This window comes from Theobroma cacao, chromosome 3, assembly GCF_000208745.1.
Source record: "Theobroma cacao cultivar B97-61/B2 chromosome 3, Criollo_cocoa_genome_V2, whole genome shotgun sequence".
In the NCBI taxonomy this organism is placed as follows: domain Eukaryota; kingdom Viridiplantae; phylum Streptophyta; class Magnoliopsida; order Malvales; family Malvaceae; genus Theobroma; species Theobroma cacao.
The window spans coordinates 5723750-5744661 of record NC_030852.1 but is presented as its reverse complement, the minus strand read 5'-3'; the positions used below and the strand labels follow the sequence as shown (position 1 = coordinate 5744661).

General features: G+C 31.6%; 1 long non-coding RNA gene across 2 annotated transcripts; it reads right to left on the bottom strand.

Annotated features, from left to right (window-relative positions):
- LOC108661218 lies at positions 13707-15718 on the bottom strand. Of its 2 annotated transcripts, none has more exons than XR_001926966.1 (3): positions 15438-15718; positions 15269-15357; positions 13707-13858 (listed from the first exon to the last, which is right to left on the bottom strand). It is a non-coding gene; the product is annotated as an uncharacterized LOC108661218 (long non-coding RNA). The 2 variants fall into 2 exon arrangements; XR_001926967.1 differs by lacking the exon at positions 13707-13858 and adding an exon at positions 14350-14439.

Genomic DNA, 20912 nt, shown 5'->3' with positions numbered 1-20912 from the left:
CAATGGGCAAAGATTGAAGCATTTTAGGGAGCCGAAATTGATCATTAAACATCTTCAATTTATTCTTGGATACGGCTTAAGGTTGAGATAGTCAAGCTAATGATTATAAAAAAAGCGCTTTTTAGGAGGCAACCCAAGTTTGCTAACTTCGTTTATTGATTTTAATCTATTATTTAGTAACATCATTTACAAATTTTTTTCTTTCTTTTCTATTTTTTTACAGATAAAAAAAGAAAGGCAAGAGCGTCACAGTGCCCTGACATCAAGAGGTCGTAGAATTGAAGGAATCTTTAGCACTACGATGCCTCAAAGTAGGCAAAAGGTGGGACGACTTAAGCCCCATAATGTTACCGCACCAAGGGGGTGTGCCGCGGCGTTTACTCGACTCCTATTAAAAAAAAAAAACCTTAAAAAAATTTCTCTCCACCTTCTCTTTACAATTCTTTCTTCAAATCTTCACCAAACAAACATCTACCTTTAACTATTCAACAGTTGGTTTTCACTACTCAAGTAAGTATACTTTCCAACACTGATGAATTTTCAGATATTATGCTTGTGATATTGTGGATTGTGGGATTTTTATTGCTTAAGTTGATAGTGCCTGGTGATTAATTGTTGAAATATTTTTTTGGAGTTTAATTTGTTGCATATGGAACCCAAGAGAGCAAGACCTAATGTTAATTGTTTTTATGATAGGGCTAGATTTATTTTCGTTGATGTTGAGAAGAGATATAATGAAGAGGTAGTTTATAAAATACCAGTGCCTATGAGAGGATTTGATGTTAGTGAAAATGGGTATCCAGATGTTCATGTAATTATTCTTTCTAGACAGTGGATCATATTTTGTAAATAGCCTCTTACAGTTATGATGCCTTTAGTTAGAGAATTTAATGCAAATGCAAAAGAGCACCATAATGGGTTTGTCTTTATTCGTGGTAAATTTGTGTCTTTTACTGCTAATGCTATTAATAATTATTTTGAAATTCCTGATGATTTGATTGATGAATATTTTACTTTGGTGCCAAATTATGAGGAGATAATTAATTACTTGTGTAAGGGTAATAAGTAGTGGAAATTGTTTCAAGGATTGCTTGTGTCCTTTAAGAGCAACAAGTTTTATGGTGCCTACAACTATTGGTTCAATTTTATTGTTGCTAGATTGCTTATGGTTAAGCATATGAGTGATATCACTAAGGATCAAGCTATATTATATTTTGACTGGTAAAACAATTAATATTGGACATGTGATCTACCTCAATATCCCTAGATCTACTAATACTCCTCATGAGGGTATCTGGTTTCCTTCTATGATTACGAAATTATGTAAGAGAGTTGTTGTGGAATATGGTTTTGGGGAAGAGTTGCTTTATCCTAAAGGTCAAATTAATGATGGAATAATGGAAAAATTTATGCAACAAGAGTCTCAACTATTGGAGGTAGTTCATCAACTGTGAGACCGCGAACATCAAGTCCTCAGGTTTTTTCCATGGCGTAAAGGATGGAAAGACTTGAGACTCTCATGAACCATAATTCACAGTGCTTTAAAGCAATTGAGCATATGATGAGAGCTTATGTAGAACATGTGGGCATTGATATGGACACTTTCCTTGTGTTGCCTGATGATCCCACCATTGCTGCTAAAGATGATGATCATGATGAGGAGAAGGATATCTAGACCGTTTTCCTGTTGTCTCTTCTTTGAAAGGATAGATTTCGTTTTCTTTTTTCATTATTTTATTTTTATTTTTTTTTCTTAAACATTGGCGACAATGTTTAGTTTTATGTTTAAGGAGGTGTCTTTATTTTATTTTGTGCCTTTATTTACTTTTAAGTTATTAGTCTTTATTTATTTTTTATTTTTTATCTTTATTTTATTATTTTGCATATTTAGTTAGCTTTAATTTTTAACGTCATTTAGTATCAAAAATAAAAAAAATAAAAATTTTTTAAGATATTTTGACACCTTGTTTATGATTTTTCCCTCCTAGGATGATATTTTGATTATTTTATGATTTTACTTTTTGAGAAAAATATGGGTATGATATAAGTTTGTGTTGATATTCTTGTGATAAGTTCATTGTAGAATGTGACTTCTAATAATTTGAGCACTATTTTCTTTTATTCAGAATTTTCATGTGGTTTAGAAAAGTTTGTGTTAATAAAAGTATAGTGAAGTCAAGGATTTTAAAATTTGTTTAATTTTCTCTTGAGTTAAAATCTTAGATAACACTTAGTATAGGAGATGATTTAGGCCATCTTTAAATCCTTTACGCCTTTTCGAGCCTATGCTGATATATATTTATCACTAGTGACCCTTTTTTAGCTTATTTTTTTCTTTTCTTTGTAACCACATATTAGCTTCAGCCTTGTTATTTATTTCCAATTTTGAACCTTTAACCCTTAAGAGCTCATTTAGCCTAACTTTTTTAGCATAAAAGCTATTATGAAGCTTTTATGAAAAATAATAGCTTTTAAAATTAAGTTAAATCTGTTTCGTAAATTTACTTTTATAAGTTCTTTGTTATGCTTCGTTTAAAAAAAAGTTCCTTTTTATAGAAAAGTTGTTTGACAAAACAATTTATATAAGTTATAAATTTGGTTAAAATTACCATAAAAAGTATTTAATAAATAATTTTCTATTAATCACAAATTCCTTTTGTTTACAATGGAAAAAGGTTAACTTTATTTTTTATTTATTTAAAGTAGATATTTAAAAATATAAAATGTATTTTTATATAACATAAAATTTAAAATTATTTTAAAATAGAAACGGATAATGTTGGAATTATTTTTAATGGATGAGAATATTTTTGAAACTAAAAGAAAAATTCTGTTGAAAAGATGATGTGTTTTTTTAAAAAAAAAGAAGAGAAAACTCCTCTTTGGAACTTTCTTGAAGCTTTTTTTAAAAAAAAAAAATTGTTCTTTAAAAAAAAGTTACTTTTTTTAAGAGCTTATCAAAATCTCTATTTGGCCTAGCTTTTGTTTTTAAGAGATAGATAAGTTAAAAAAAAGTCAAGCCAAACAAGCATTAAGGATTTTGATCTTTCTAAAAAATATCTTGAGCTTAAAGTTAAATTGGGGGAGAGAGGTGGATTTAAAAAAAAAAAGAGAAAAAAAAGTAAGAGATGCTAGAAATTTACCCATTTTCATAATTGTCAAAAATAAATTTGGGGGTGTAAAAAAAATAGAGAAAAAGAAATAAAGTGTGTTATACAAAAGAAAGTTTATTTTAAGTTTGGGGGGTTATAAGGAAGAAAAAAATATATTTTTGAGCTCTTTATATGTCCTAGATTGATTAAGTGCTTAGGGTGAATTTAAGCCTAAATATATCATTTATCATACCTTAACCCCAGCCTTACATTACAAGCCTAATAAAGATCTATTGATCCTTGAATAACTATTAATCTATATCAGTGGAGAGAGAAATGAAAAACAAATTTATGGGATCCTAGTACTAATATATGCTTAAACTTAGTATAGACTAATTTGAATTGTATGATATTCTTTGTAAAAGATTATTCACACATACACAAGAAATACATTTGAAAGTGAGCTTTCATTTGAATTGATGCATTAATTTGAAGATTATCTGTATTTTACCTTAAGTTGGAATTGTGAGATAATTTCTGAGAAAAATTGAGAAATCATAACTTGGTGAATTTTTATCTCTTGAAAAGACTTTTCATTAAGTTTCTTTATTTTCATTTTTTTTCTTTTACTAAAGGACTAGCAAAATCTTAAGTTTGGGGTTGTGATAATTCTATAAAATAGTGTTATTTTTATCTCAAATAGTTGTTAAAAATTAGTTAAGTTCTTGAGTTTAGATTACAATTTAGTTATTTTTAGTTATTTTTCTAATTAGTTTATTTTTATTAGTTAATTTATTTCATGATAATTTTTTTTATTTATCTTAGTTTAGTTTTTTTTATTAGTTTTTATGTTTTTATAGGACTCTAGAAGAATAAGGCTTAATTGTGTTAAGAATGGTGTTTAAGGAGTTCAAGCTTTGTTCATACATATTGCAGTATTTTGAGCATAACTTCGCTTTAGAACTCTAAATGATGCAATTCTTAGACCATTGGAAAGCTACGAGATAAAGCTACAACTTTCATTAAGATCACTTTGCCCAGTTTTGCCTTGAAGATGGAGACAATCACATTGGAAGTTGATGGAGTGTGACAGTTAGCAAGAAAAGACAAGAGACCAAGGGAGTGCCATCGCTTAGAAGGGGTGTACTGCGGTGTCGAGATGGAAAATTTAAAGAAATAAGGAGGAAAAGAGCAGGCAACGAGTTGGTTAAGTTTTTATTGGGCTCTACACTTATTTAAAGCTCAAATTAAGAGTTATTAGGCCAAAATAGTTTAGTTTAGGTAAAATTAGGTTAAGTTTTCAAGTTATAAATAGTATCTTAAGGAGATGTTAGCCGCGCAAACATTAAAGAAAAATCCTGAGAGAGATTCAAGAAGTTAGAAGTTGAGGATGAAGATTGAAGATCAAGGTTACAAAAATTAGTTTATTTTCTTCTTCCTTAGCTTTTATTGTTCTTGTTACTCTTGATGACTAAATTTCATATGTTTTTATTTAATTTTTCAATTATGAGTAGCTAAATTTATTTTTCTAGGATTGCAATTGAACTCACATGTAGTTTAAATTTTTAATTTCTTTCTTGCTTATTTTCAATGGAATAGACTTGTTTATTCCAATTTGTTCTTAATGCTTTTAATTAACTAGCCACCAATTAAATTGATCTTGAAACCTAAACAAACTTGGGAAAGGGAATTTAGTGTAGACTAAAATTGAAATAGCATATGATCAAATTTATTTAATTGGATGAATAAATTGATTTGTGTATAAGATAGGAATATACCTATATGTATGTGGCTAGTATTAGAGCTTAAACTTAATAAGTCTATTTTAATTTTAATTCACATAGGAATATAGTGTTTTGGTTAAAGTAGATTTTTTATAAGAGACTTGAGAGAGTATTATAAATAATTGAGGACTCTAGGTTATCAATTCAACACACTGGAATAAGTTAAGAGACAGGTAAGATTTAAATAAGTGTGAGAGATACTGTAATCCTAAGCTTTTCCAATTTGATTTTTATTCAATTATCTTTTTGCTTTGATTATTGGTGTTAATTAGTTTAATTTTAGTTGATTAGTTTTTAGTTTAATTAGTTATTAAAATTTTGATTGTTTGAATAAAAATAAATTGTTTTAATTTTAGTACTTTATGAAATTTTTAGAACAATTCTCTGAGGGATTGATACTCTACTTGTTAATATACTATCTTTTCGATATGTATACTTGCATAGGTAGAATTTTAACTAATAGACACACTTCGGTCCTATGTTAAAGTTATCATTATAAATGATGAAACTCTTATCACTAATAGATTAAGGTAAGAATCAAAGCGAATACTAATATCTACTTTAACTCCGAAAAACTCCTTCCACAATCATTTGATCACTCAAAGCAAACCCCATTCCGCATCAATCTAGTCAAAGGCATGGAAATACAAGAAAAGTCCACAAATTGCCTATAGTACCTTACTAAACCCAAAACATTATTAATCTCAAAAACATTATTTGGTCTCTTTCATGCCACCACTGTTTCAACTTTGTTTGGATCAATAGAAATCCCATCCTTTGACTCCACATGCCCAAGAAAATCCATACTTGAAATATAGAACTCATATTTCTTTAGTTTAGAAAATAATTGTGCCTCTCCCAAGTCTCTAGAACAATTCTTAAATGTTGTTCATGCTTTGATGAACTAGAAAATTACACAAAAATATTGTCAATAAAGACAATGAAAAATTTATCCAAATAAGGCATTAAAACCCCATTCATCAAGTCCATAAAAGTAGCACAAGCATTTGTTAATCTAAAAGGCATCACAAGAAACTCATAATGCCTATACTGAATATGGAATGCAATTTTGGGCACATCCTTATTTCTAACATTCAATTAGTGATAACCAAATTAAAGATCATTTTGGAAAACGTTTGAGCACCTTTTAACTAATCAAGTAAATCATTTATACATGGTAAGGGATATTTATTCTTCATAATTACCTTGTTCAACTCTTGGTACTCAATGCACAACCTCATACTGCCATTCTTCTTCTTCAAAAACAGCACCAATGCTTTACATGGGAAGACACTAAGTTTAATAAAACCCTTATCAAGAAGTTTTTGTATTAGCTTTTTCAACTCTTTCCATTTAGTAAGAGCAATTCTATACATAACCTTCAAAATAGGGCTAATTCTAGAAACCAAATCAATAAAGAAATCAATCCTCTATCAGGAGGCAAATCGGGAATATCCTCAAGAAAAACATTAAAATATTTCCTCGCAATAGGAATATCTTCAATCATCAACTCTTTCATTCTAGTGTCTGTCATAGTTACTAAGTACCATTTACAACCATTTTTTAAGTAATAGTATAGATTTAAGAGTAAAGATGACTTGTAAGGGATTGACTAAATCAACACATTTTTTGTGAATTAAGACTACTTTCAAGGTATCTCAGTATGCGTGACGATTTGTCAATGAGATAGTGAGGCAACATAGGGTATTGGCCACTATAGGTTTTTGATCGGGCTCATAGTTTACAAGCCAATGATGGGGAAAACTTTAGAAAGCCTTGGCAACTAGGCTTAGTTTTAGTAATACCTTTAACCCTTAGACCGATAGGCAATTTGAGATGACTATTCAGATTTTGGAAGATATGCTGCGAGCTTGTGTAGTGGATTCTTAAGCTGCATGGGATTAACATCTACCATTAGTGGAGTTTGCATATAATAATAGCTATCAGGCTAGCATTGAGATGGTGCCTTACAAGATACTTTTATAGATGGAGATGTAGATCATCTATTGGGTGGTTTAAGGGTGGAGAAAGATAGTTTTTAGGACCATAATTGGTCCAAGATACTACTGATAAGATATGGGTGATCCGAGAGAAAATGATGACGACTCAGAGTAGCCAAAAGTCCTATGTCAATAATGAACAGAGTGATTTGCAGTCTGAGATAGGGTATTGTGCATTTCTGAAGGTTTTGTTGACCAAAGGTATCATGAAGTTTTACAAGAAATGGAAGTTAAGTCCGAGGTACGTTGGCCTCTTTGAGATTCTTGAGCACAGGGGCACATTGGCATACCAATTGGCACTTCCCCCAGATATCTTCGACATCCACCAGATATTTAATGTATCCATGCTTTGGAAGTATGTTCTCGATCTGTCACATGTGATTCAGTATCAGACAATTTAGCTTCCAAATGATTTAAGTTATGAGAAGCAACATGTGGCTATATTAGATAAAAAGGTAAAGAAACATCGTTCTAAGGAAATCACCTTGGTAAAAGTATTATGGTGTGATCCATCAAGTGAGGATGTAACTGGGAGGTTGGGGATGAAATAAGGATAAAGTACCTGCATATGTTTTGAAATTAAAAGTTAGTACTCTTTTTGTATATTCAAGGATGAATTTTTTTAAGGGGGAGAAAATGTAAACTCTAGTTTATAGTGAAAGGGTAAAATAAGAATTTCACTTCATGAGATAGAGAAGGAACCATTATTTCGAGCCAAAAGTATGAATAATTTACCTTAAAGATGGTAAAATACGTGAGAAGGGACACATGGAAAGCAAGAGAGTGAGGAAAAATCAAAGAACTATATTTAAAAGGCATTTTACCATTGAAGGATCAATCCCTTAGAAGGGAAAGTTCAATTCCCCATAAGCTAATAGTCCTTGAGAAGGCATTCTGCCACATAGGGATAGACCCCTAGAGTTAAAAAGTTGATACCCATAGGCTTGAAAAGCCAACTTTGGCCAGCCCGCCCCTCTTTCATTTTGGAAGCTCTTCAAATATTCTCTTGCTACTTTCACCAGCAACTCTCCCACTCACTATCCTTTACTTCTATTGGCCTTTTAAGGCCTTAGATTTGGAAACCAAGATGAGTTTAAGCTTCCTTGCATAGTTAGCTTTGATTTGACTGGTTGATAATTTCCTTTTTTTCGTTTTAGTCGATTCTTTTTCACCAAGCTAAGAAAATTTTGGTTGGTTACCCTCTAAATCACTTATCAAGGTAAGAGCTTAATCTTGTGGTCAATGGACTTGCGATTTTGAGGTTGATAAATTGTCTATAATGAATTGTGGAGATTTAGCTTGAACTTAGCTACCTTCAAATAAAGAAGTTATGAGAATTTATAAATCTTGATTATGATAGATGTTGTCAAAGCTCAAAAAAAGACTAAGTCGAGAGAGGATTAAGTGGACTATAGGCTAGAAGGGCAGTGCCTCATTTCATGGTGGGTAGATATGTGTTTTGAAAATTATTTTGGGTAAAGTAAATATATTTTGAATTTGTTGGCATATTCCGAATTTTGAATAAATACATGTTTCTAAATTAGTAAGATTTTTGTCTAAGGCTTGAAATGCGTTCAAACATATTATATTATACATACAAGTACTATAATATTAGTTTTGTGCATGTGGCAACAAATAACTTTACTGTTTTGAAACCTCCAAAATGATTTTCAAACAAACTTTGTATTAGCCACGTGATGACCACCTTTGATTTGGCAACTCATGCACTAGTGCTTTTGTGAAATGTTTGTGGTTGATTTTATGTATACGTTTATTGGTAGCCTTTGACTAGGGCTAGCATTTTCTGAAATGAGCTTTATTATTGGCATTGTACAAGTACATGCCTATCTATTTCAATATAGGGTTGAACGAGTTCACCCCTCGATCTTCAATTCTATTTGCAATTAAAAATGTTTTAAGTGGAACGTCTCAAGTTATGGTCCTGTAGTTAACGGTAATGTCACTAGCCAATGTGCATACTGATTTAGCTATAGCTTAATAGGAGTTATGTTGCTAGCCAAGTCTGGTGGCGGAAAACACATGATCTGTTTAGGTCAAGTTACGACTCCTCTATTCTGTCATATTGAGCATGCGTGCTCCTCTATTTGATAAAATCATATCGTCAGTAGCTACGACACTATACGATTATGGTTTCTGGTGGCAACCCCTGGTTTATTTTGTTTGAACTTCTTGGGATAGGCTCTACAATTTTGTAATGAATTTGTTTATGATATCCAATTTTGATGATAAGATCTGTTTATGATTAATGATGATTTTCACTTTGCCATGTTTATAATTTGTCTATGTATTTTGTATCCAAGACCTTGTGAGATCATATGAACTTCGAACTAGTTTTCGATTCCCTTTGAACAGAGATAACTTATCCTTCTATATCTATGATTTCGAACCTTATGAGGTTCAAATGATTTACCATCCAATTTTGAGATTTAGAAATGGTTTCTGATTTTGATTAGGCATGTTCGAACATGGTTTTATATCCGTATTTTCAGTAAATATGTTTAAGGATGATCAAGTCCCTTTTTGATGTCTAAATAAAGGTATGAAGAGCTAAGAAATTACATTCTGTGTTGAAAGGATCGACCCCCTTGTTAGCAAGGGTCGATCCCCATAGAACAAAACACTTTGAAATGCATTTTATGTTGAGAGGATAGGCAATCTTGTGACCAAGGTCAATCCTTTAAAAACAGAAAAGTACAAAATGTATTTTGTGTTACGGGGATTGACCCTTTTTTAAAGAAAGGTTGATCCCTAGAAAATGGAAAGGTTTGAAACACATTATATGTTATGGGGATTGACCTTATTGAGATTAAGTGTTATCCCTAGATAACATAATGCCAAGGAAAGGCTTTTATGCCCTCGGGATCGACTACCAACCTAAATAAGATCGATCTTTATGCTATGTAAGTGTAAACTAAGTTATTGTGAAGAAATGTTTGGGAAGTTTTGAATGATGTTTCTACCCTTCCTCAATGTTTGTGGACATGGGCAAAGCTAGAGCAGTTTTAAAAGAGAGGCCTAATGGAATAAGACACTAAACAGTCAAAGAGAACTTTATATATAATTCAATTTTCACTCATCTAAAAGATTAAATAAAATTCACAAGACATTGAACATACAAAAAATGCACATTAATAGTAATGATGGTGTCATATATATATATGATTGAATGGAACTATGAAAGAAATCTCTTGCATTTTCTGCACACAAGAGTGGAAGAGAACAATTTTTCAAACTCAAATAAATTGTCTCTTTAATTTGTGTGTTCTACATGAAATGGGTAACTTTATGAGGAAGCTCTCATCCTATTTTCTATTTGCCTTTTAAATTGCTAATTAACATATTAGGTTAAACTATTAAGATATAATATGTTATGATAGGTTATTGGGTTGGACTACTAAGATATAATATGTTATGATAGGCTTAGATTTATATTAAAACTTAGTGGGTTTGGGTTAATAGACTCAATTTTATTTTTTAAAATTTGATAGGCTTAACATATTAAGTTAGAATTTATTTGCTGGGCTTAATTAGCAATATGTTGACCATAATGACTCTAATTTTATCAAACAGTTTGAGGAATAAAAATAATTATTAAATAAAAAAAATATTTTGAAGGTCATAAAAAATTTGTATAATAATTAAAATTGTATTAAAAGAAATACAATTATTTCATTATGTCAATTTGTATGTATATCTTTGTTAATTGAAGTTTGCAACATATATGTCGGAAGGCATTGGTTATTCTAAATACAAAATGATACATTGATGAAATTCTAAGTAATAGTGCAACACTACAACTTATATTTGAGAATTACATAATAATTTATTACTTTTTAAATATTAAAATCATAAAAAATAAAATCCACATAATAAAATAAAGAAGAACATGACAAGTACAAGATAGAACCCATATATTACGTAATAAAAAAAATAGAACAAGAATACTGCTAATGGTTTGTTGAAATTTGTGGAAGAAAATCTATAGAGATTTCGAACATATTAGTAAATAGAATAGAAATGAAAAAATAGACAAATAAAAATATAAATATAAATTGAAAGAAAAAAATGAAAAAAACTTTAAAATTGAGTCAAACATATAGAATCATTTTGTTATTTTATTTATATTAATTACTAAATAAAAAATTATTTTGTGAGGGTCATTAAAAGAATTTATAAAAAAATTTTAAAATTTTGAAGGAACCCCTTAGGGAGGCTCTGCCTCTATCTGTGAACAAGTCTCATTTAATGGTTAAAGGATTTCAAGCTTAGAAACGTCATGAATACACAATTACGAAAAGTTTGACTCTGACTACATGATTAAAGGTTTATGTACACGTATTGTATACTTTGCGAAGTATTGTTTTTTGAATTATTTTTTCGTTTTAATTTCTTTCCCTTTCCTCGCATTTGCTTACTAAGTTTGTGAACTCACCTAATAAATTTGTTGTGTTGGGTCCTTTATATTTAGAGCGAGCCTCCAATTTTCGAAGTAGTAGGTCACTAATGGCATAGATAGGCATCATCTTCTGATGGATTTACTCCGTTATCCGTTAATTTGTCATATTTTTATGTATGTATTTTTTGGTGTATTTTGTATAAGCTGTGGCCTTCAAATGTTAACCATGACGAGGAGAATGTTTGTGTACCGTACATGACTATACATTTACTTACGTATGAAATGAGTTAAGCACATTTAGTGCATTTGAACATTGTTTCGAGCCACAAAGTATATAAATATGATTCTCCTTATAAATGTGTACACGGGTTGTGGATGTCTGGTATTATGCATGTTTGTTTATCAGGTTCTAAGACTTGGTTGGGCATGGTGGGTCTAGACACCCCATTTTGTCCAAGGTGCCTACTGGAAATTAAGGAAAAACAGGAAAACGGAAAATATGAAAATAAAAGAAAAAATAAGTAAAAAAAGAGATAATTGTGAAAAAGGGGTAATGATTGGTTTGCACCAAATCTTAATACCAAATGAACTTGAAAATCTAGAAGGGATTAAGTTAGATTGAATCAAAACTTAAGAAACCAAGTTCAAGAAAAAAATAGAACACATTAGGTATAAATGTACCCAAGCCTCGTATCAAGAAAACAAAAAAATAAAAGAAAAATCCTAAAGGAACTAATTGGCAGAGGAGAGAAAATAGTTTTTGAGTTTTTGGGTTCTTGGGTTTTGATTTCTTTTTCTAGATCTAAGAGAATCGATTTAGTTTATAAAAAAAACTATTATGATTAAAAAGACGAGGGGATCGAGAAGATTCAAGGGGTAAAATTTGGTATAATTTCAGCACTAGCAAATAGTGGCTGACGATGATAGACAGTGGAAGGCGCAACAGCGTAGAGACTTTCCAATGGTTGGGTTTTGGGAAAAGAGAGAAAGTTGTTATTTTAGAGAAAGAGTGAAGAAGTCAAAAATAAGGAAAAGAATGGAAGGAAAGCTTTTATACCAAAAGCAAAATGATGCTGATTTGCATCAATTAAGGAAGAGTTTCACAAGTTGGATCTCTTTGATCTGACCCATACTAGGTATCTAGGCCCACATGAACCCATTTGGGTAACCTTGACCCATTAATCTAGTTTTCTTTTTGTGATTTTCAATCCAAGTAGGTGAGTTTCCTTTTTATTTCTTTGAAATTAGTCTAATTGATATTTTTCAGCATTTTGATTAAAGTGTTTTTATAAGTTAATAACCTTTGAACCAAATTTTTTAAAATTATGATTATGTTTCTTATTTTTGTTTTTTTGGGTCATGAAAATTAGGAATAGAGCCATTATTCATATGTTCATGTTATAAAATATTTACATAAATTTATGGAAATCCTCCAATGATGAAATTTCAAGAATGCCAAAAGAAGTGGCTTCTTAGGAATTTATAGGTGAGAAAATCTTCCAAAATTACGCCATAAGAGTTTGGAGATTTTGGAAAATTTTCAATACTAAGAATTTACATAAATATATAAATAAAGTAAAAAGGATAAAAATATAGAATTAAATAAATAAATTCCCCAATGACGAAATCTTAAGGATGCCAAAAGAGGTGGCTTCTTGAGAATTTTTAAGCGAAAAAATCTTTCAAAATTATATCATAAGATTTGGAGATTTGAAAAATTTTCAATATTAATAATCTTTATTTATTTATTTAAAATAATGGAAACTATAAAAATAAAAAAAGTGTAAAGGAAATAAAATTGAATATTGAATTAGATTTTATTTAATAAGGCTTAAAGGACACATAATTAATTAGGTACCAACTAAATGGGCATTGTGAGGGTGGTAATACCTTCCTCACTCGTAAATGAACTTTCGAACCTAATTTGCTTCGTAGACTAGAACCAATACTTTTTAATGAACCTAAGTCAAGCCTAGGACCTTATTAGGAGAAATAGATTTATTTGGGTGGTCAATCGCACTTAAACAAAAAAAATGATGGCGAGTCCTTTTACATCAAATTATTGAGTTTTTAGACTCACACGTTATAATAGCTTGGCAACTCTGCTAGGGACTCAAAAGTTGAGCCAATAGTTAGTTATATGTTGTCTTAAAAGCCTATTAGTTTATAATAGTTCAATTTTTAAGTTTCTTGTCACAGCCCAAAACCCGGGCCATGACCGGCGCATGGCCCTAATAGGTATAGCCCATCAGGCCCAAGCAAGCCTCTCTCTATGTAAACCCGTCAGTAGTCCATCTATCACTTCTTTTTCTTTAGGATCTAAGACTCATGATTTCTAATAACAATCTCTTCAAATTTAAATCGTGAAAATCAAGTACATACAAAGTTCACAACAAATCTCACAATTTATATTAAACTATCACACATAACATACAACTGACCCTTGACAACCAGTAGAGTGACTTTGGGCGTGGGTGCTATCATTGAGAGTCATAGTGAACCTACCGAAAGATGAATAGAAGGGAGCACCTTGACCTAGGATCCAATTACCTTTGATCTTGAAAACTAAAACATAAAGTTGAAAAGAATAAGTATATACTCAGTGAGTGAACATAAGAAAGGAACAAGCAAACGATACAAAAAATTTTTTAGAAAACACGATGCACTTGTATTGAAACCATGCAATTTGTATATCATAAACAAAACTCGATGCCATGCTGTTTTTCAACTCATTTTGAAAACATTTAAGAATATCAACTTTCAATATAGAATTCAATCACATTACATTTTCCAAAAATCTTTACTCTACAGGACAGGTGCACATGCATGTAAAAAATCACGTATACATTATGTATATATAAATATATAGATAATTCAAACATACACCAAGGTCATCCCCACACTAGTCACCACGGCTTCACGCATACACCCGTCAACCTCAACTCAGCTCATGCATACTCCCACACCACACATAGCTAATATCCTCATATGCACTCCCACACCGCACATGGCATATATCATCATCATGTGCTCTCACACACTGCACATGGCATATATCATCATCATGTGCTCTCCCACACTGCACATGGCATATATCATCGGCGTGTGCTCTCCCACAACGCACATTACTGGCACCGTCATGTGCACTCCCACATTACAAACGCACGATTATAATTATCATTCAACATTATAGTTCAATGCATGGCACACATAACAACATGTAACAAGAATCTTTGCATAACAATACATCACATGCCACAATTCAATTGGCCATTCAACATAATATTTCAAATACGTAATTCATCACATTATACGTTTAAAAACATATAAGTATCACTTGTAAAAAGCTTGTTCCCCGTGCATAAATTTGAAAAGAGTCAAGCAAGGATATTCTAGCATTTCATTCAACACATATGCATTTGTTCAAAACCTTTTAAATGCAAGTTCACTTATCTTACGATAGCAGGATACTACATTGCCATTAATTCGGAGGCATATCTAGCTATTTCTACTTCCTGGTCGTTCGTTATTTCCTCCAGCATGCCACTGTAGTACACTATCTTTATTTTTGCACTTCCAAGCAATAATCCAAATTCAATATCTTTAGTGTATCTCATTTCTACTTCTCTTTTTCATTCAATCATGAATCCTTATTCAACTAACTTATATCTTGACACATTTTTACTAAAGTTGTCTTTATCCTTTGCTTGCGTAATTCTTTAGATTATAAATACCGGCAACTTATTCATGACTATAACACATATATTAATCTTTTCTAAGGATATTTATCAAATTCAACCATCATTTTCACACCAATAAGCTAGAATATGGTAGCAACTATAAATTTACTTTCATCAAGCATTTTCTAAGTCCACATGCACCACAATTTACTTTTACATGCTGCCACAATCACAAACAATCAATACAAATCTCATTTTTCCTTTCTACTTGTGATTTAGAGGTTAGAATGCTTACCCACCACTTAACCTAGCTCAAAATCACCACGCATTCCAAGATTCTTCCACATGCATGCCTCAGGTTCCTTGGATCTTTATTGATCCTTGCTACCACAAACAACACCTCACGTCATAATTGGTTCAAACTACATGCTTTCCAACAAAACATCAATTTCTACCTTCCTTACCTCGAAATCCACAAGGCAAACCACCAAAATCTTCTCAACCTCAATGATGGTGTGTGGGTGGGGAGGAAAACCTCTCAATTTTCTCTTTTCCCCTCCAAAGCCGAGCTTCCTTTGAGCTTTTCTCTTCCTTTTTCCTTTCTTTCTTTCCTTTCGTCTTTCTTCCTTTCTCTCTCCTAGGGTATAGTTGGGATGAAAAATGAGGTTGAGAGTTGTGGGTTGAGTGAATAAAGAGGTAGGGGAATGAAAAAGTAAGAAAAGAAGAGAAAGGAAAAGAAAAAAACTTGATTTTTATGGTGAAGAAAAAAAGTCACGTTGGGAGGAAGAAGAAGAAAAATGCCTTATGGAGAAGATAAGGACTATCCATGGATAAGGAAGAAAAGAGTCAAAGCTTCCTTTGGAAGCTTTGACCAAGCTCATGGAAAAATTACTGTTTTGCCTTCTAAGTTTCTCCCCTTTTTAAATTTAATCCCCCAATAATATTTTAATTCCAATTTCCTTCTATTTTTCTTTCTTTACATGTGTGTAAACAAAATATAAAGTTTGCATTTCAATGCGGTATCACCATAATATTGAAATATATACTTTCTCGCGCTAGCTTTATTTAATAAAGACACGCAAGGGCCCTACTAACATCATTTTTATCTAAAATTCTTTCTTATTTCTTCTCCCCCACTTAGATTAGCCATATACTCCTCATTCAAGACTAATTTCAACATCAAATAAAATATTAATATTTTAATATTATTTTATTTCAAGATTTTCCACTTATCTCCTTGAAACCCAAAATGTCTTATTATGCCCAAATTCACTTCCAAATCACTTTTTATCTCGCTAATTCATCCTAAATAAAAATATTATTATTTAATAATTATTTTCTTGCGTGTGAAATATTTTAATCTAGAATATTCTTTTCACCTGCCACTGCTCTTTGACACTTAAATCCACGTCAATTAGCCCTTCGTCTTACCGATACGGTTATGTTGACTACTATATGGGGGTACGGGGTATCACATTTATTCTCCTTTTTTGTGTTTTTCTTTTCTTATATATAATATGCTCTTTCACACACTCACTATACATGCATGCATAAGCCTTCTACCTAGGCTCTATCCCTTTTAGAAGAAAGTAAAGTATCTCTGCACTCATAAGGTGATAACCTCCGCATGGGCCAGTGAAATACTTCCACTTAAATTGAACCCCTTCCGTTGATAGCCTACAATGTGTGAGGATTGGGATGCCTTACTAGTCCAGAGTGGACGACAATGAAGAACAATTTGAGAACCTTTAGCACTGCATCAAATCCAAGCCCAGCATATAATAAACTTAAGAGTTAGCCTTAGAACAAGCCATCCTACCATATTATGTAGAATACACCTAAAAATTGGTACACATGATAACTTCTATACCACATTTTGTTCCATGTATATACTAACTCTTTCGCTTTACTTTACAGTCATGCATCTACATCATGCATTCATCATATAAGGATATCTATCACATGACATTCATGATAAAAACGACCTTCATTACATCCATTGAACCTCTATTAAAGTTGTATTGTTTTCAAGAGTAATGGAGAATATCTTTTTGTTGATTAAAACACATTTAAAGCATGCATTTGCATAATCATCTTGCATTTAAGAGATTGAAAAATAAGAATTTTAAAAGTTTTCATATAAACATTCATACATAAAGGGCATCCTAATTCATGTTTATGGTAAATAGGGTCTTTAAGAGAACTCGACCACCAAAGCCACCTACTCGTCACTCGTATAATACTTGCTTGCAAATTAGGATTATGAAAAATGAACAATCTAAGCGAATAGACGAGATGGAAAAGGTCTAAGAAGAAATAAAAGAACAGTTAGCCAAAATGATGGAATTAATTATGAACATTAGCAAAAGGAAAATAGTGGTTGAAGAACTTGGCAACCAAGCAAGCCAATAGACCTCAAGCAATAATGATCCCATACACCAACCGCAAGCATCTTAAAAAAAAAAACACTAGTAACCCAATACCACTTATGGGAGTATATCCTTATTATGGTGGACAATTATCGACACAGGAAGCCACCACTAGAGTAAACCTTGCTAATCCAATTACAGTTCCAGACTTGTATGATCCAATCGAACAAGAAAAATTGAGTAAAGATATGTCTGAGGCCGTGGATAATCTAGGAGCACAAAAGAATTTTGACTTCTTAAAGGAACAATTGCACCTTATGGAAAGGATAGATGCCTTGAGTTCCATTAATGTATTAGAACTTAGCCTTGTACCTAGACTAGTTTTTCCTCTCAAGTTCAAGGTTTAAAACTTTGAGAAATTTGATGGGACTAAATGTCAAATGGCACATATCATGATGTATTGTCATAAGATGGCTACTCACACTCATGACGACAAGTTTTTGATCCACTATTCCCAAGACAACTTTACAAGATTAGCCATTTGATGGTATAATAAATTGCATAGGATCCACGTGTATTCATGGCAAGACTTAGCATAAACATTCATAGCTTAGTACAAACATGCAACAGACATGGCTCCAGACTATTTGACCTTACAAAGCATGGAAAAGAAAGCCACTAAAAGCTTTAAGGACTATGCTCAAAGATGGAGAGCCATAGCTTCACAAATCCAACCATTGATTGAGAAGAAGATAATAATCATGTGTGTCAACACTTTGAGAACACCATATTATGAAAGGTTGATCAGAAATGCCTCCAAGAACTTCGCAAACATGGTTTTGTCAGGTGAAATAATTCAAACTACAATCAAGAATGGCAAGATTGAAGATTATAGGAAAAGAAACGTGCCAAAGAATAACGAAGATGAAGCACAAGTAGTCACATATGAAGGGTTACAAGTAAGAAGTTACAATCTTAATCAACCTTATCCCACCTACCAAACTTATTACCCCATTTTAAATAATATCTCCCATAACCTTTATCTTCATTAGTGGGCACCACAACCAACACCTTCACCATCATCCCATTCAATGTTGGACCAAATAACACTAGAAATAATCATTGGGAACCTTGAGAGAAATCAAAAGAAAATCCAATTCGATCCTATTCCCATATCTTATAATAATTTAGTTCCCCAACTTATCAAAAACCTTATTCCACATGAGGAGTCTATTTATTTTTAAAGTTACATAGCCTCATTCCAGATGAGAAGCTTTTTTTTTTTTAAGAAGTATCTTTTTAGACAAAATGGTGTCTACGTCTTTGCACAATTCTTGATTCTCAAGAAATGCACAAAGAGAGGTAGTTGTAAATAACCCCATTTTGTCCAGGGTGCCTACTAAAAATTAAGGAAAAACAAGAAAAAGGAAAATATGAAAATAAAAAAAACAAAAAAAAAAGAGATGAATGTGAAATAGGGGTAAAGATTGGTTTGCACTAATCCTAATCCTATATGAACTTGAAAATCTAAAAAGAATTAAGTTAGATTAAATCAAAACTCAAGAAACCAAGTTCAAGAAGAAATTTAACACATTAGGTATAAATATACCCAAGCTTCATATCAAGAAAACATGGAAACAAGGGAAAATCCTAGAGGAAGCAATTGGCAGAGGAAAGAAAATATTTTTTGAGTTCTTCGGTTTCAATTTCTTTTTCTATATCTAAGAGAATCAGTTTAGTTTATAAAAATACTATTCTGATTAAAGGGAAAAAGGGATAGAGAGGATTCAGGGAGTAAACTTTGGTAAAATTTTGGCACTGGTGAATAGTGGCCGATGACACCAGATGGTGGAAAGCACAACAACACAAAGACTTTCTGGTGGCCAAGTTATCGGAAAAGAGAGAAGGTTGTTCTTTTAGAGAGAGAAGCTATCACTTACAGAGATAGTGGAGAAGTAAGAAATAAAAAAACAAGGGAAGGAAAGCTTTTATATAAAAAACAAAACAACGCTGTTTTGCATCAACTAAGGAAAAGCTTCATAGGATAGATTTACTTGATTTGACCCGTGCTTGGTATTTGGGCTTGTGTGAACCCATTTGGGTAACTAAACTCATTAGCCTGGTTTTCTTTTTGGGCTTTTTCAGCTCAACTAGGTGAGTTTCCTTTTTATTTCTTTGAAATTAAATTAATTGATATTTTTCAGCATTTTGATTAAAGTGTTTTCTTAATTTAGTAATCTTTGTACCAAAACTTTTTTAATTATAATTTTGATTTTTTTGGTCATATAAAAATTAAGAATAGAGCCATTATTCACATGTTCATGTTATAAAATATTTACATAAATTTATGGAAATCATCTAATGATGAAATTTCAAGAATGACAAAAGAGGTGGCTTCTTGAGAATTTCTAGATGAGAAATCTTCCAAAATTATGCCTTAAGAGGTAGAGATTTTGAAAAATTTTCACTACTAAGAATTTACATAACTATATAAATAAAATAAAAAAGAAAAAATATAAAATTCAATAAATAAATGACCTAATGATGAAATCTCAAGGATGCCAAACGAAAAGGCTTCTTGAAAATTTCTAGGTGAGAAAATTTTCAAAATTATGCCATAAGAGCTTGGAGATTTTGGAAAATTTTCAATATTAAGAATCTTTATTTATTTATTTATTTTAAAAAACTACAAAAAGATGGAAATTATAAAAATTGAAAATGGGTAAAGGAAATCAAATTGAATATTGAACTAGATTTTATTTAATAAGGCTTAAAGGACACATAATTAATAAGGTACCAATTGAATGGGCGTTGTGAGAGTGTTAATACCTTCCTCACATGTAAATGAACTTCCAAACCTAGTTTACTTTGTAGACTAGAACCTATTCTTTTTAAAGAACTTAAGTCAAGCTTGAGACCTTATTAGGAAAAATAGATTCACTTAGGTGATCAATCGCACCTAAACAAAAAAGATTGATGGTAACTCCTCTTAAGTCAAACTGTTGAGTTTCAAGACTCATATGTTATGATAGTGGGCTTGCTTGCCTGATCCTCGGGTCAGTCTTGGCCTCGAATTGAGTCATGATAGAAAATCTAATTTCATCCTGCTCATTGGAACTCATGGCATCAAAAGCTTTTTCCATTTCTTCAATCCATAATTGAGCATCATCAAGCTTTATCTAACCTTTTAAATAATAAGGTGTTATCTTCTTAAACTCACCCAAAGCATTTCAATCTTTTGAATTGTCAACTTGTTGGACTGATTGCAAATGTTTTTATTGCTCCCTAACTAAACTTACAACCTTCTAGATCAAATTTAACACTTTGTCATCATTTCCAACAACAATACCTTATGCTCCCTCATTCGAGTTGGTAGGAGGTTGGTTAATTCTAACATCTCTCTAAGCATTCGATGCCCTAGCAATATATTGATTTTGGTTCTGGTTCTGGTTTTGAAGATTTTTTACATCTCTCTAGGCAATAGATCCTAGAACCACCACCTCTAGCATTAGCCACAATTTCAAAATGGTTAAGCTCATGGTTTCAACAAGGTATAATGATTAATCATAA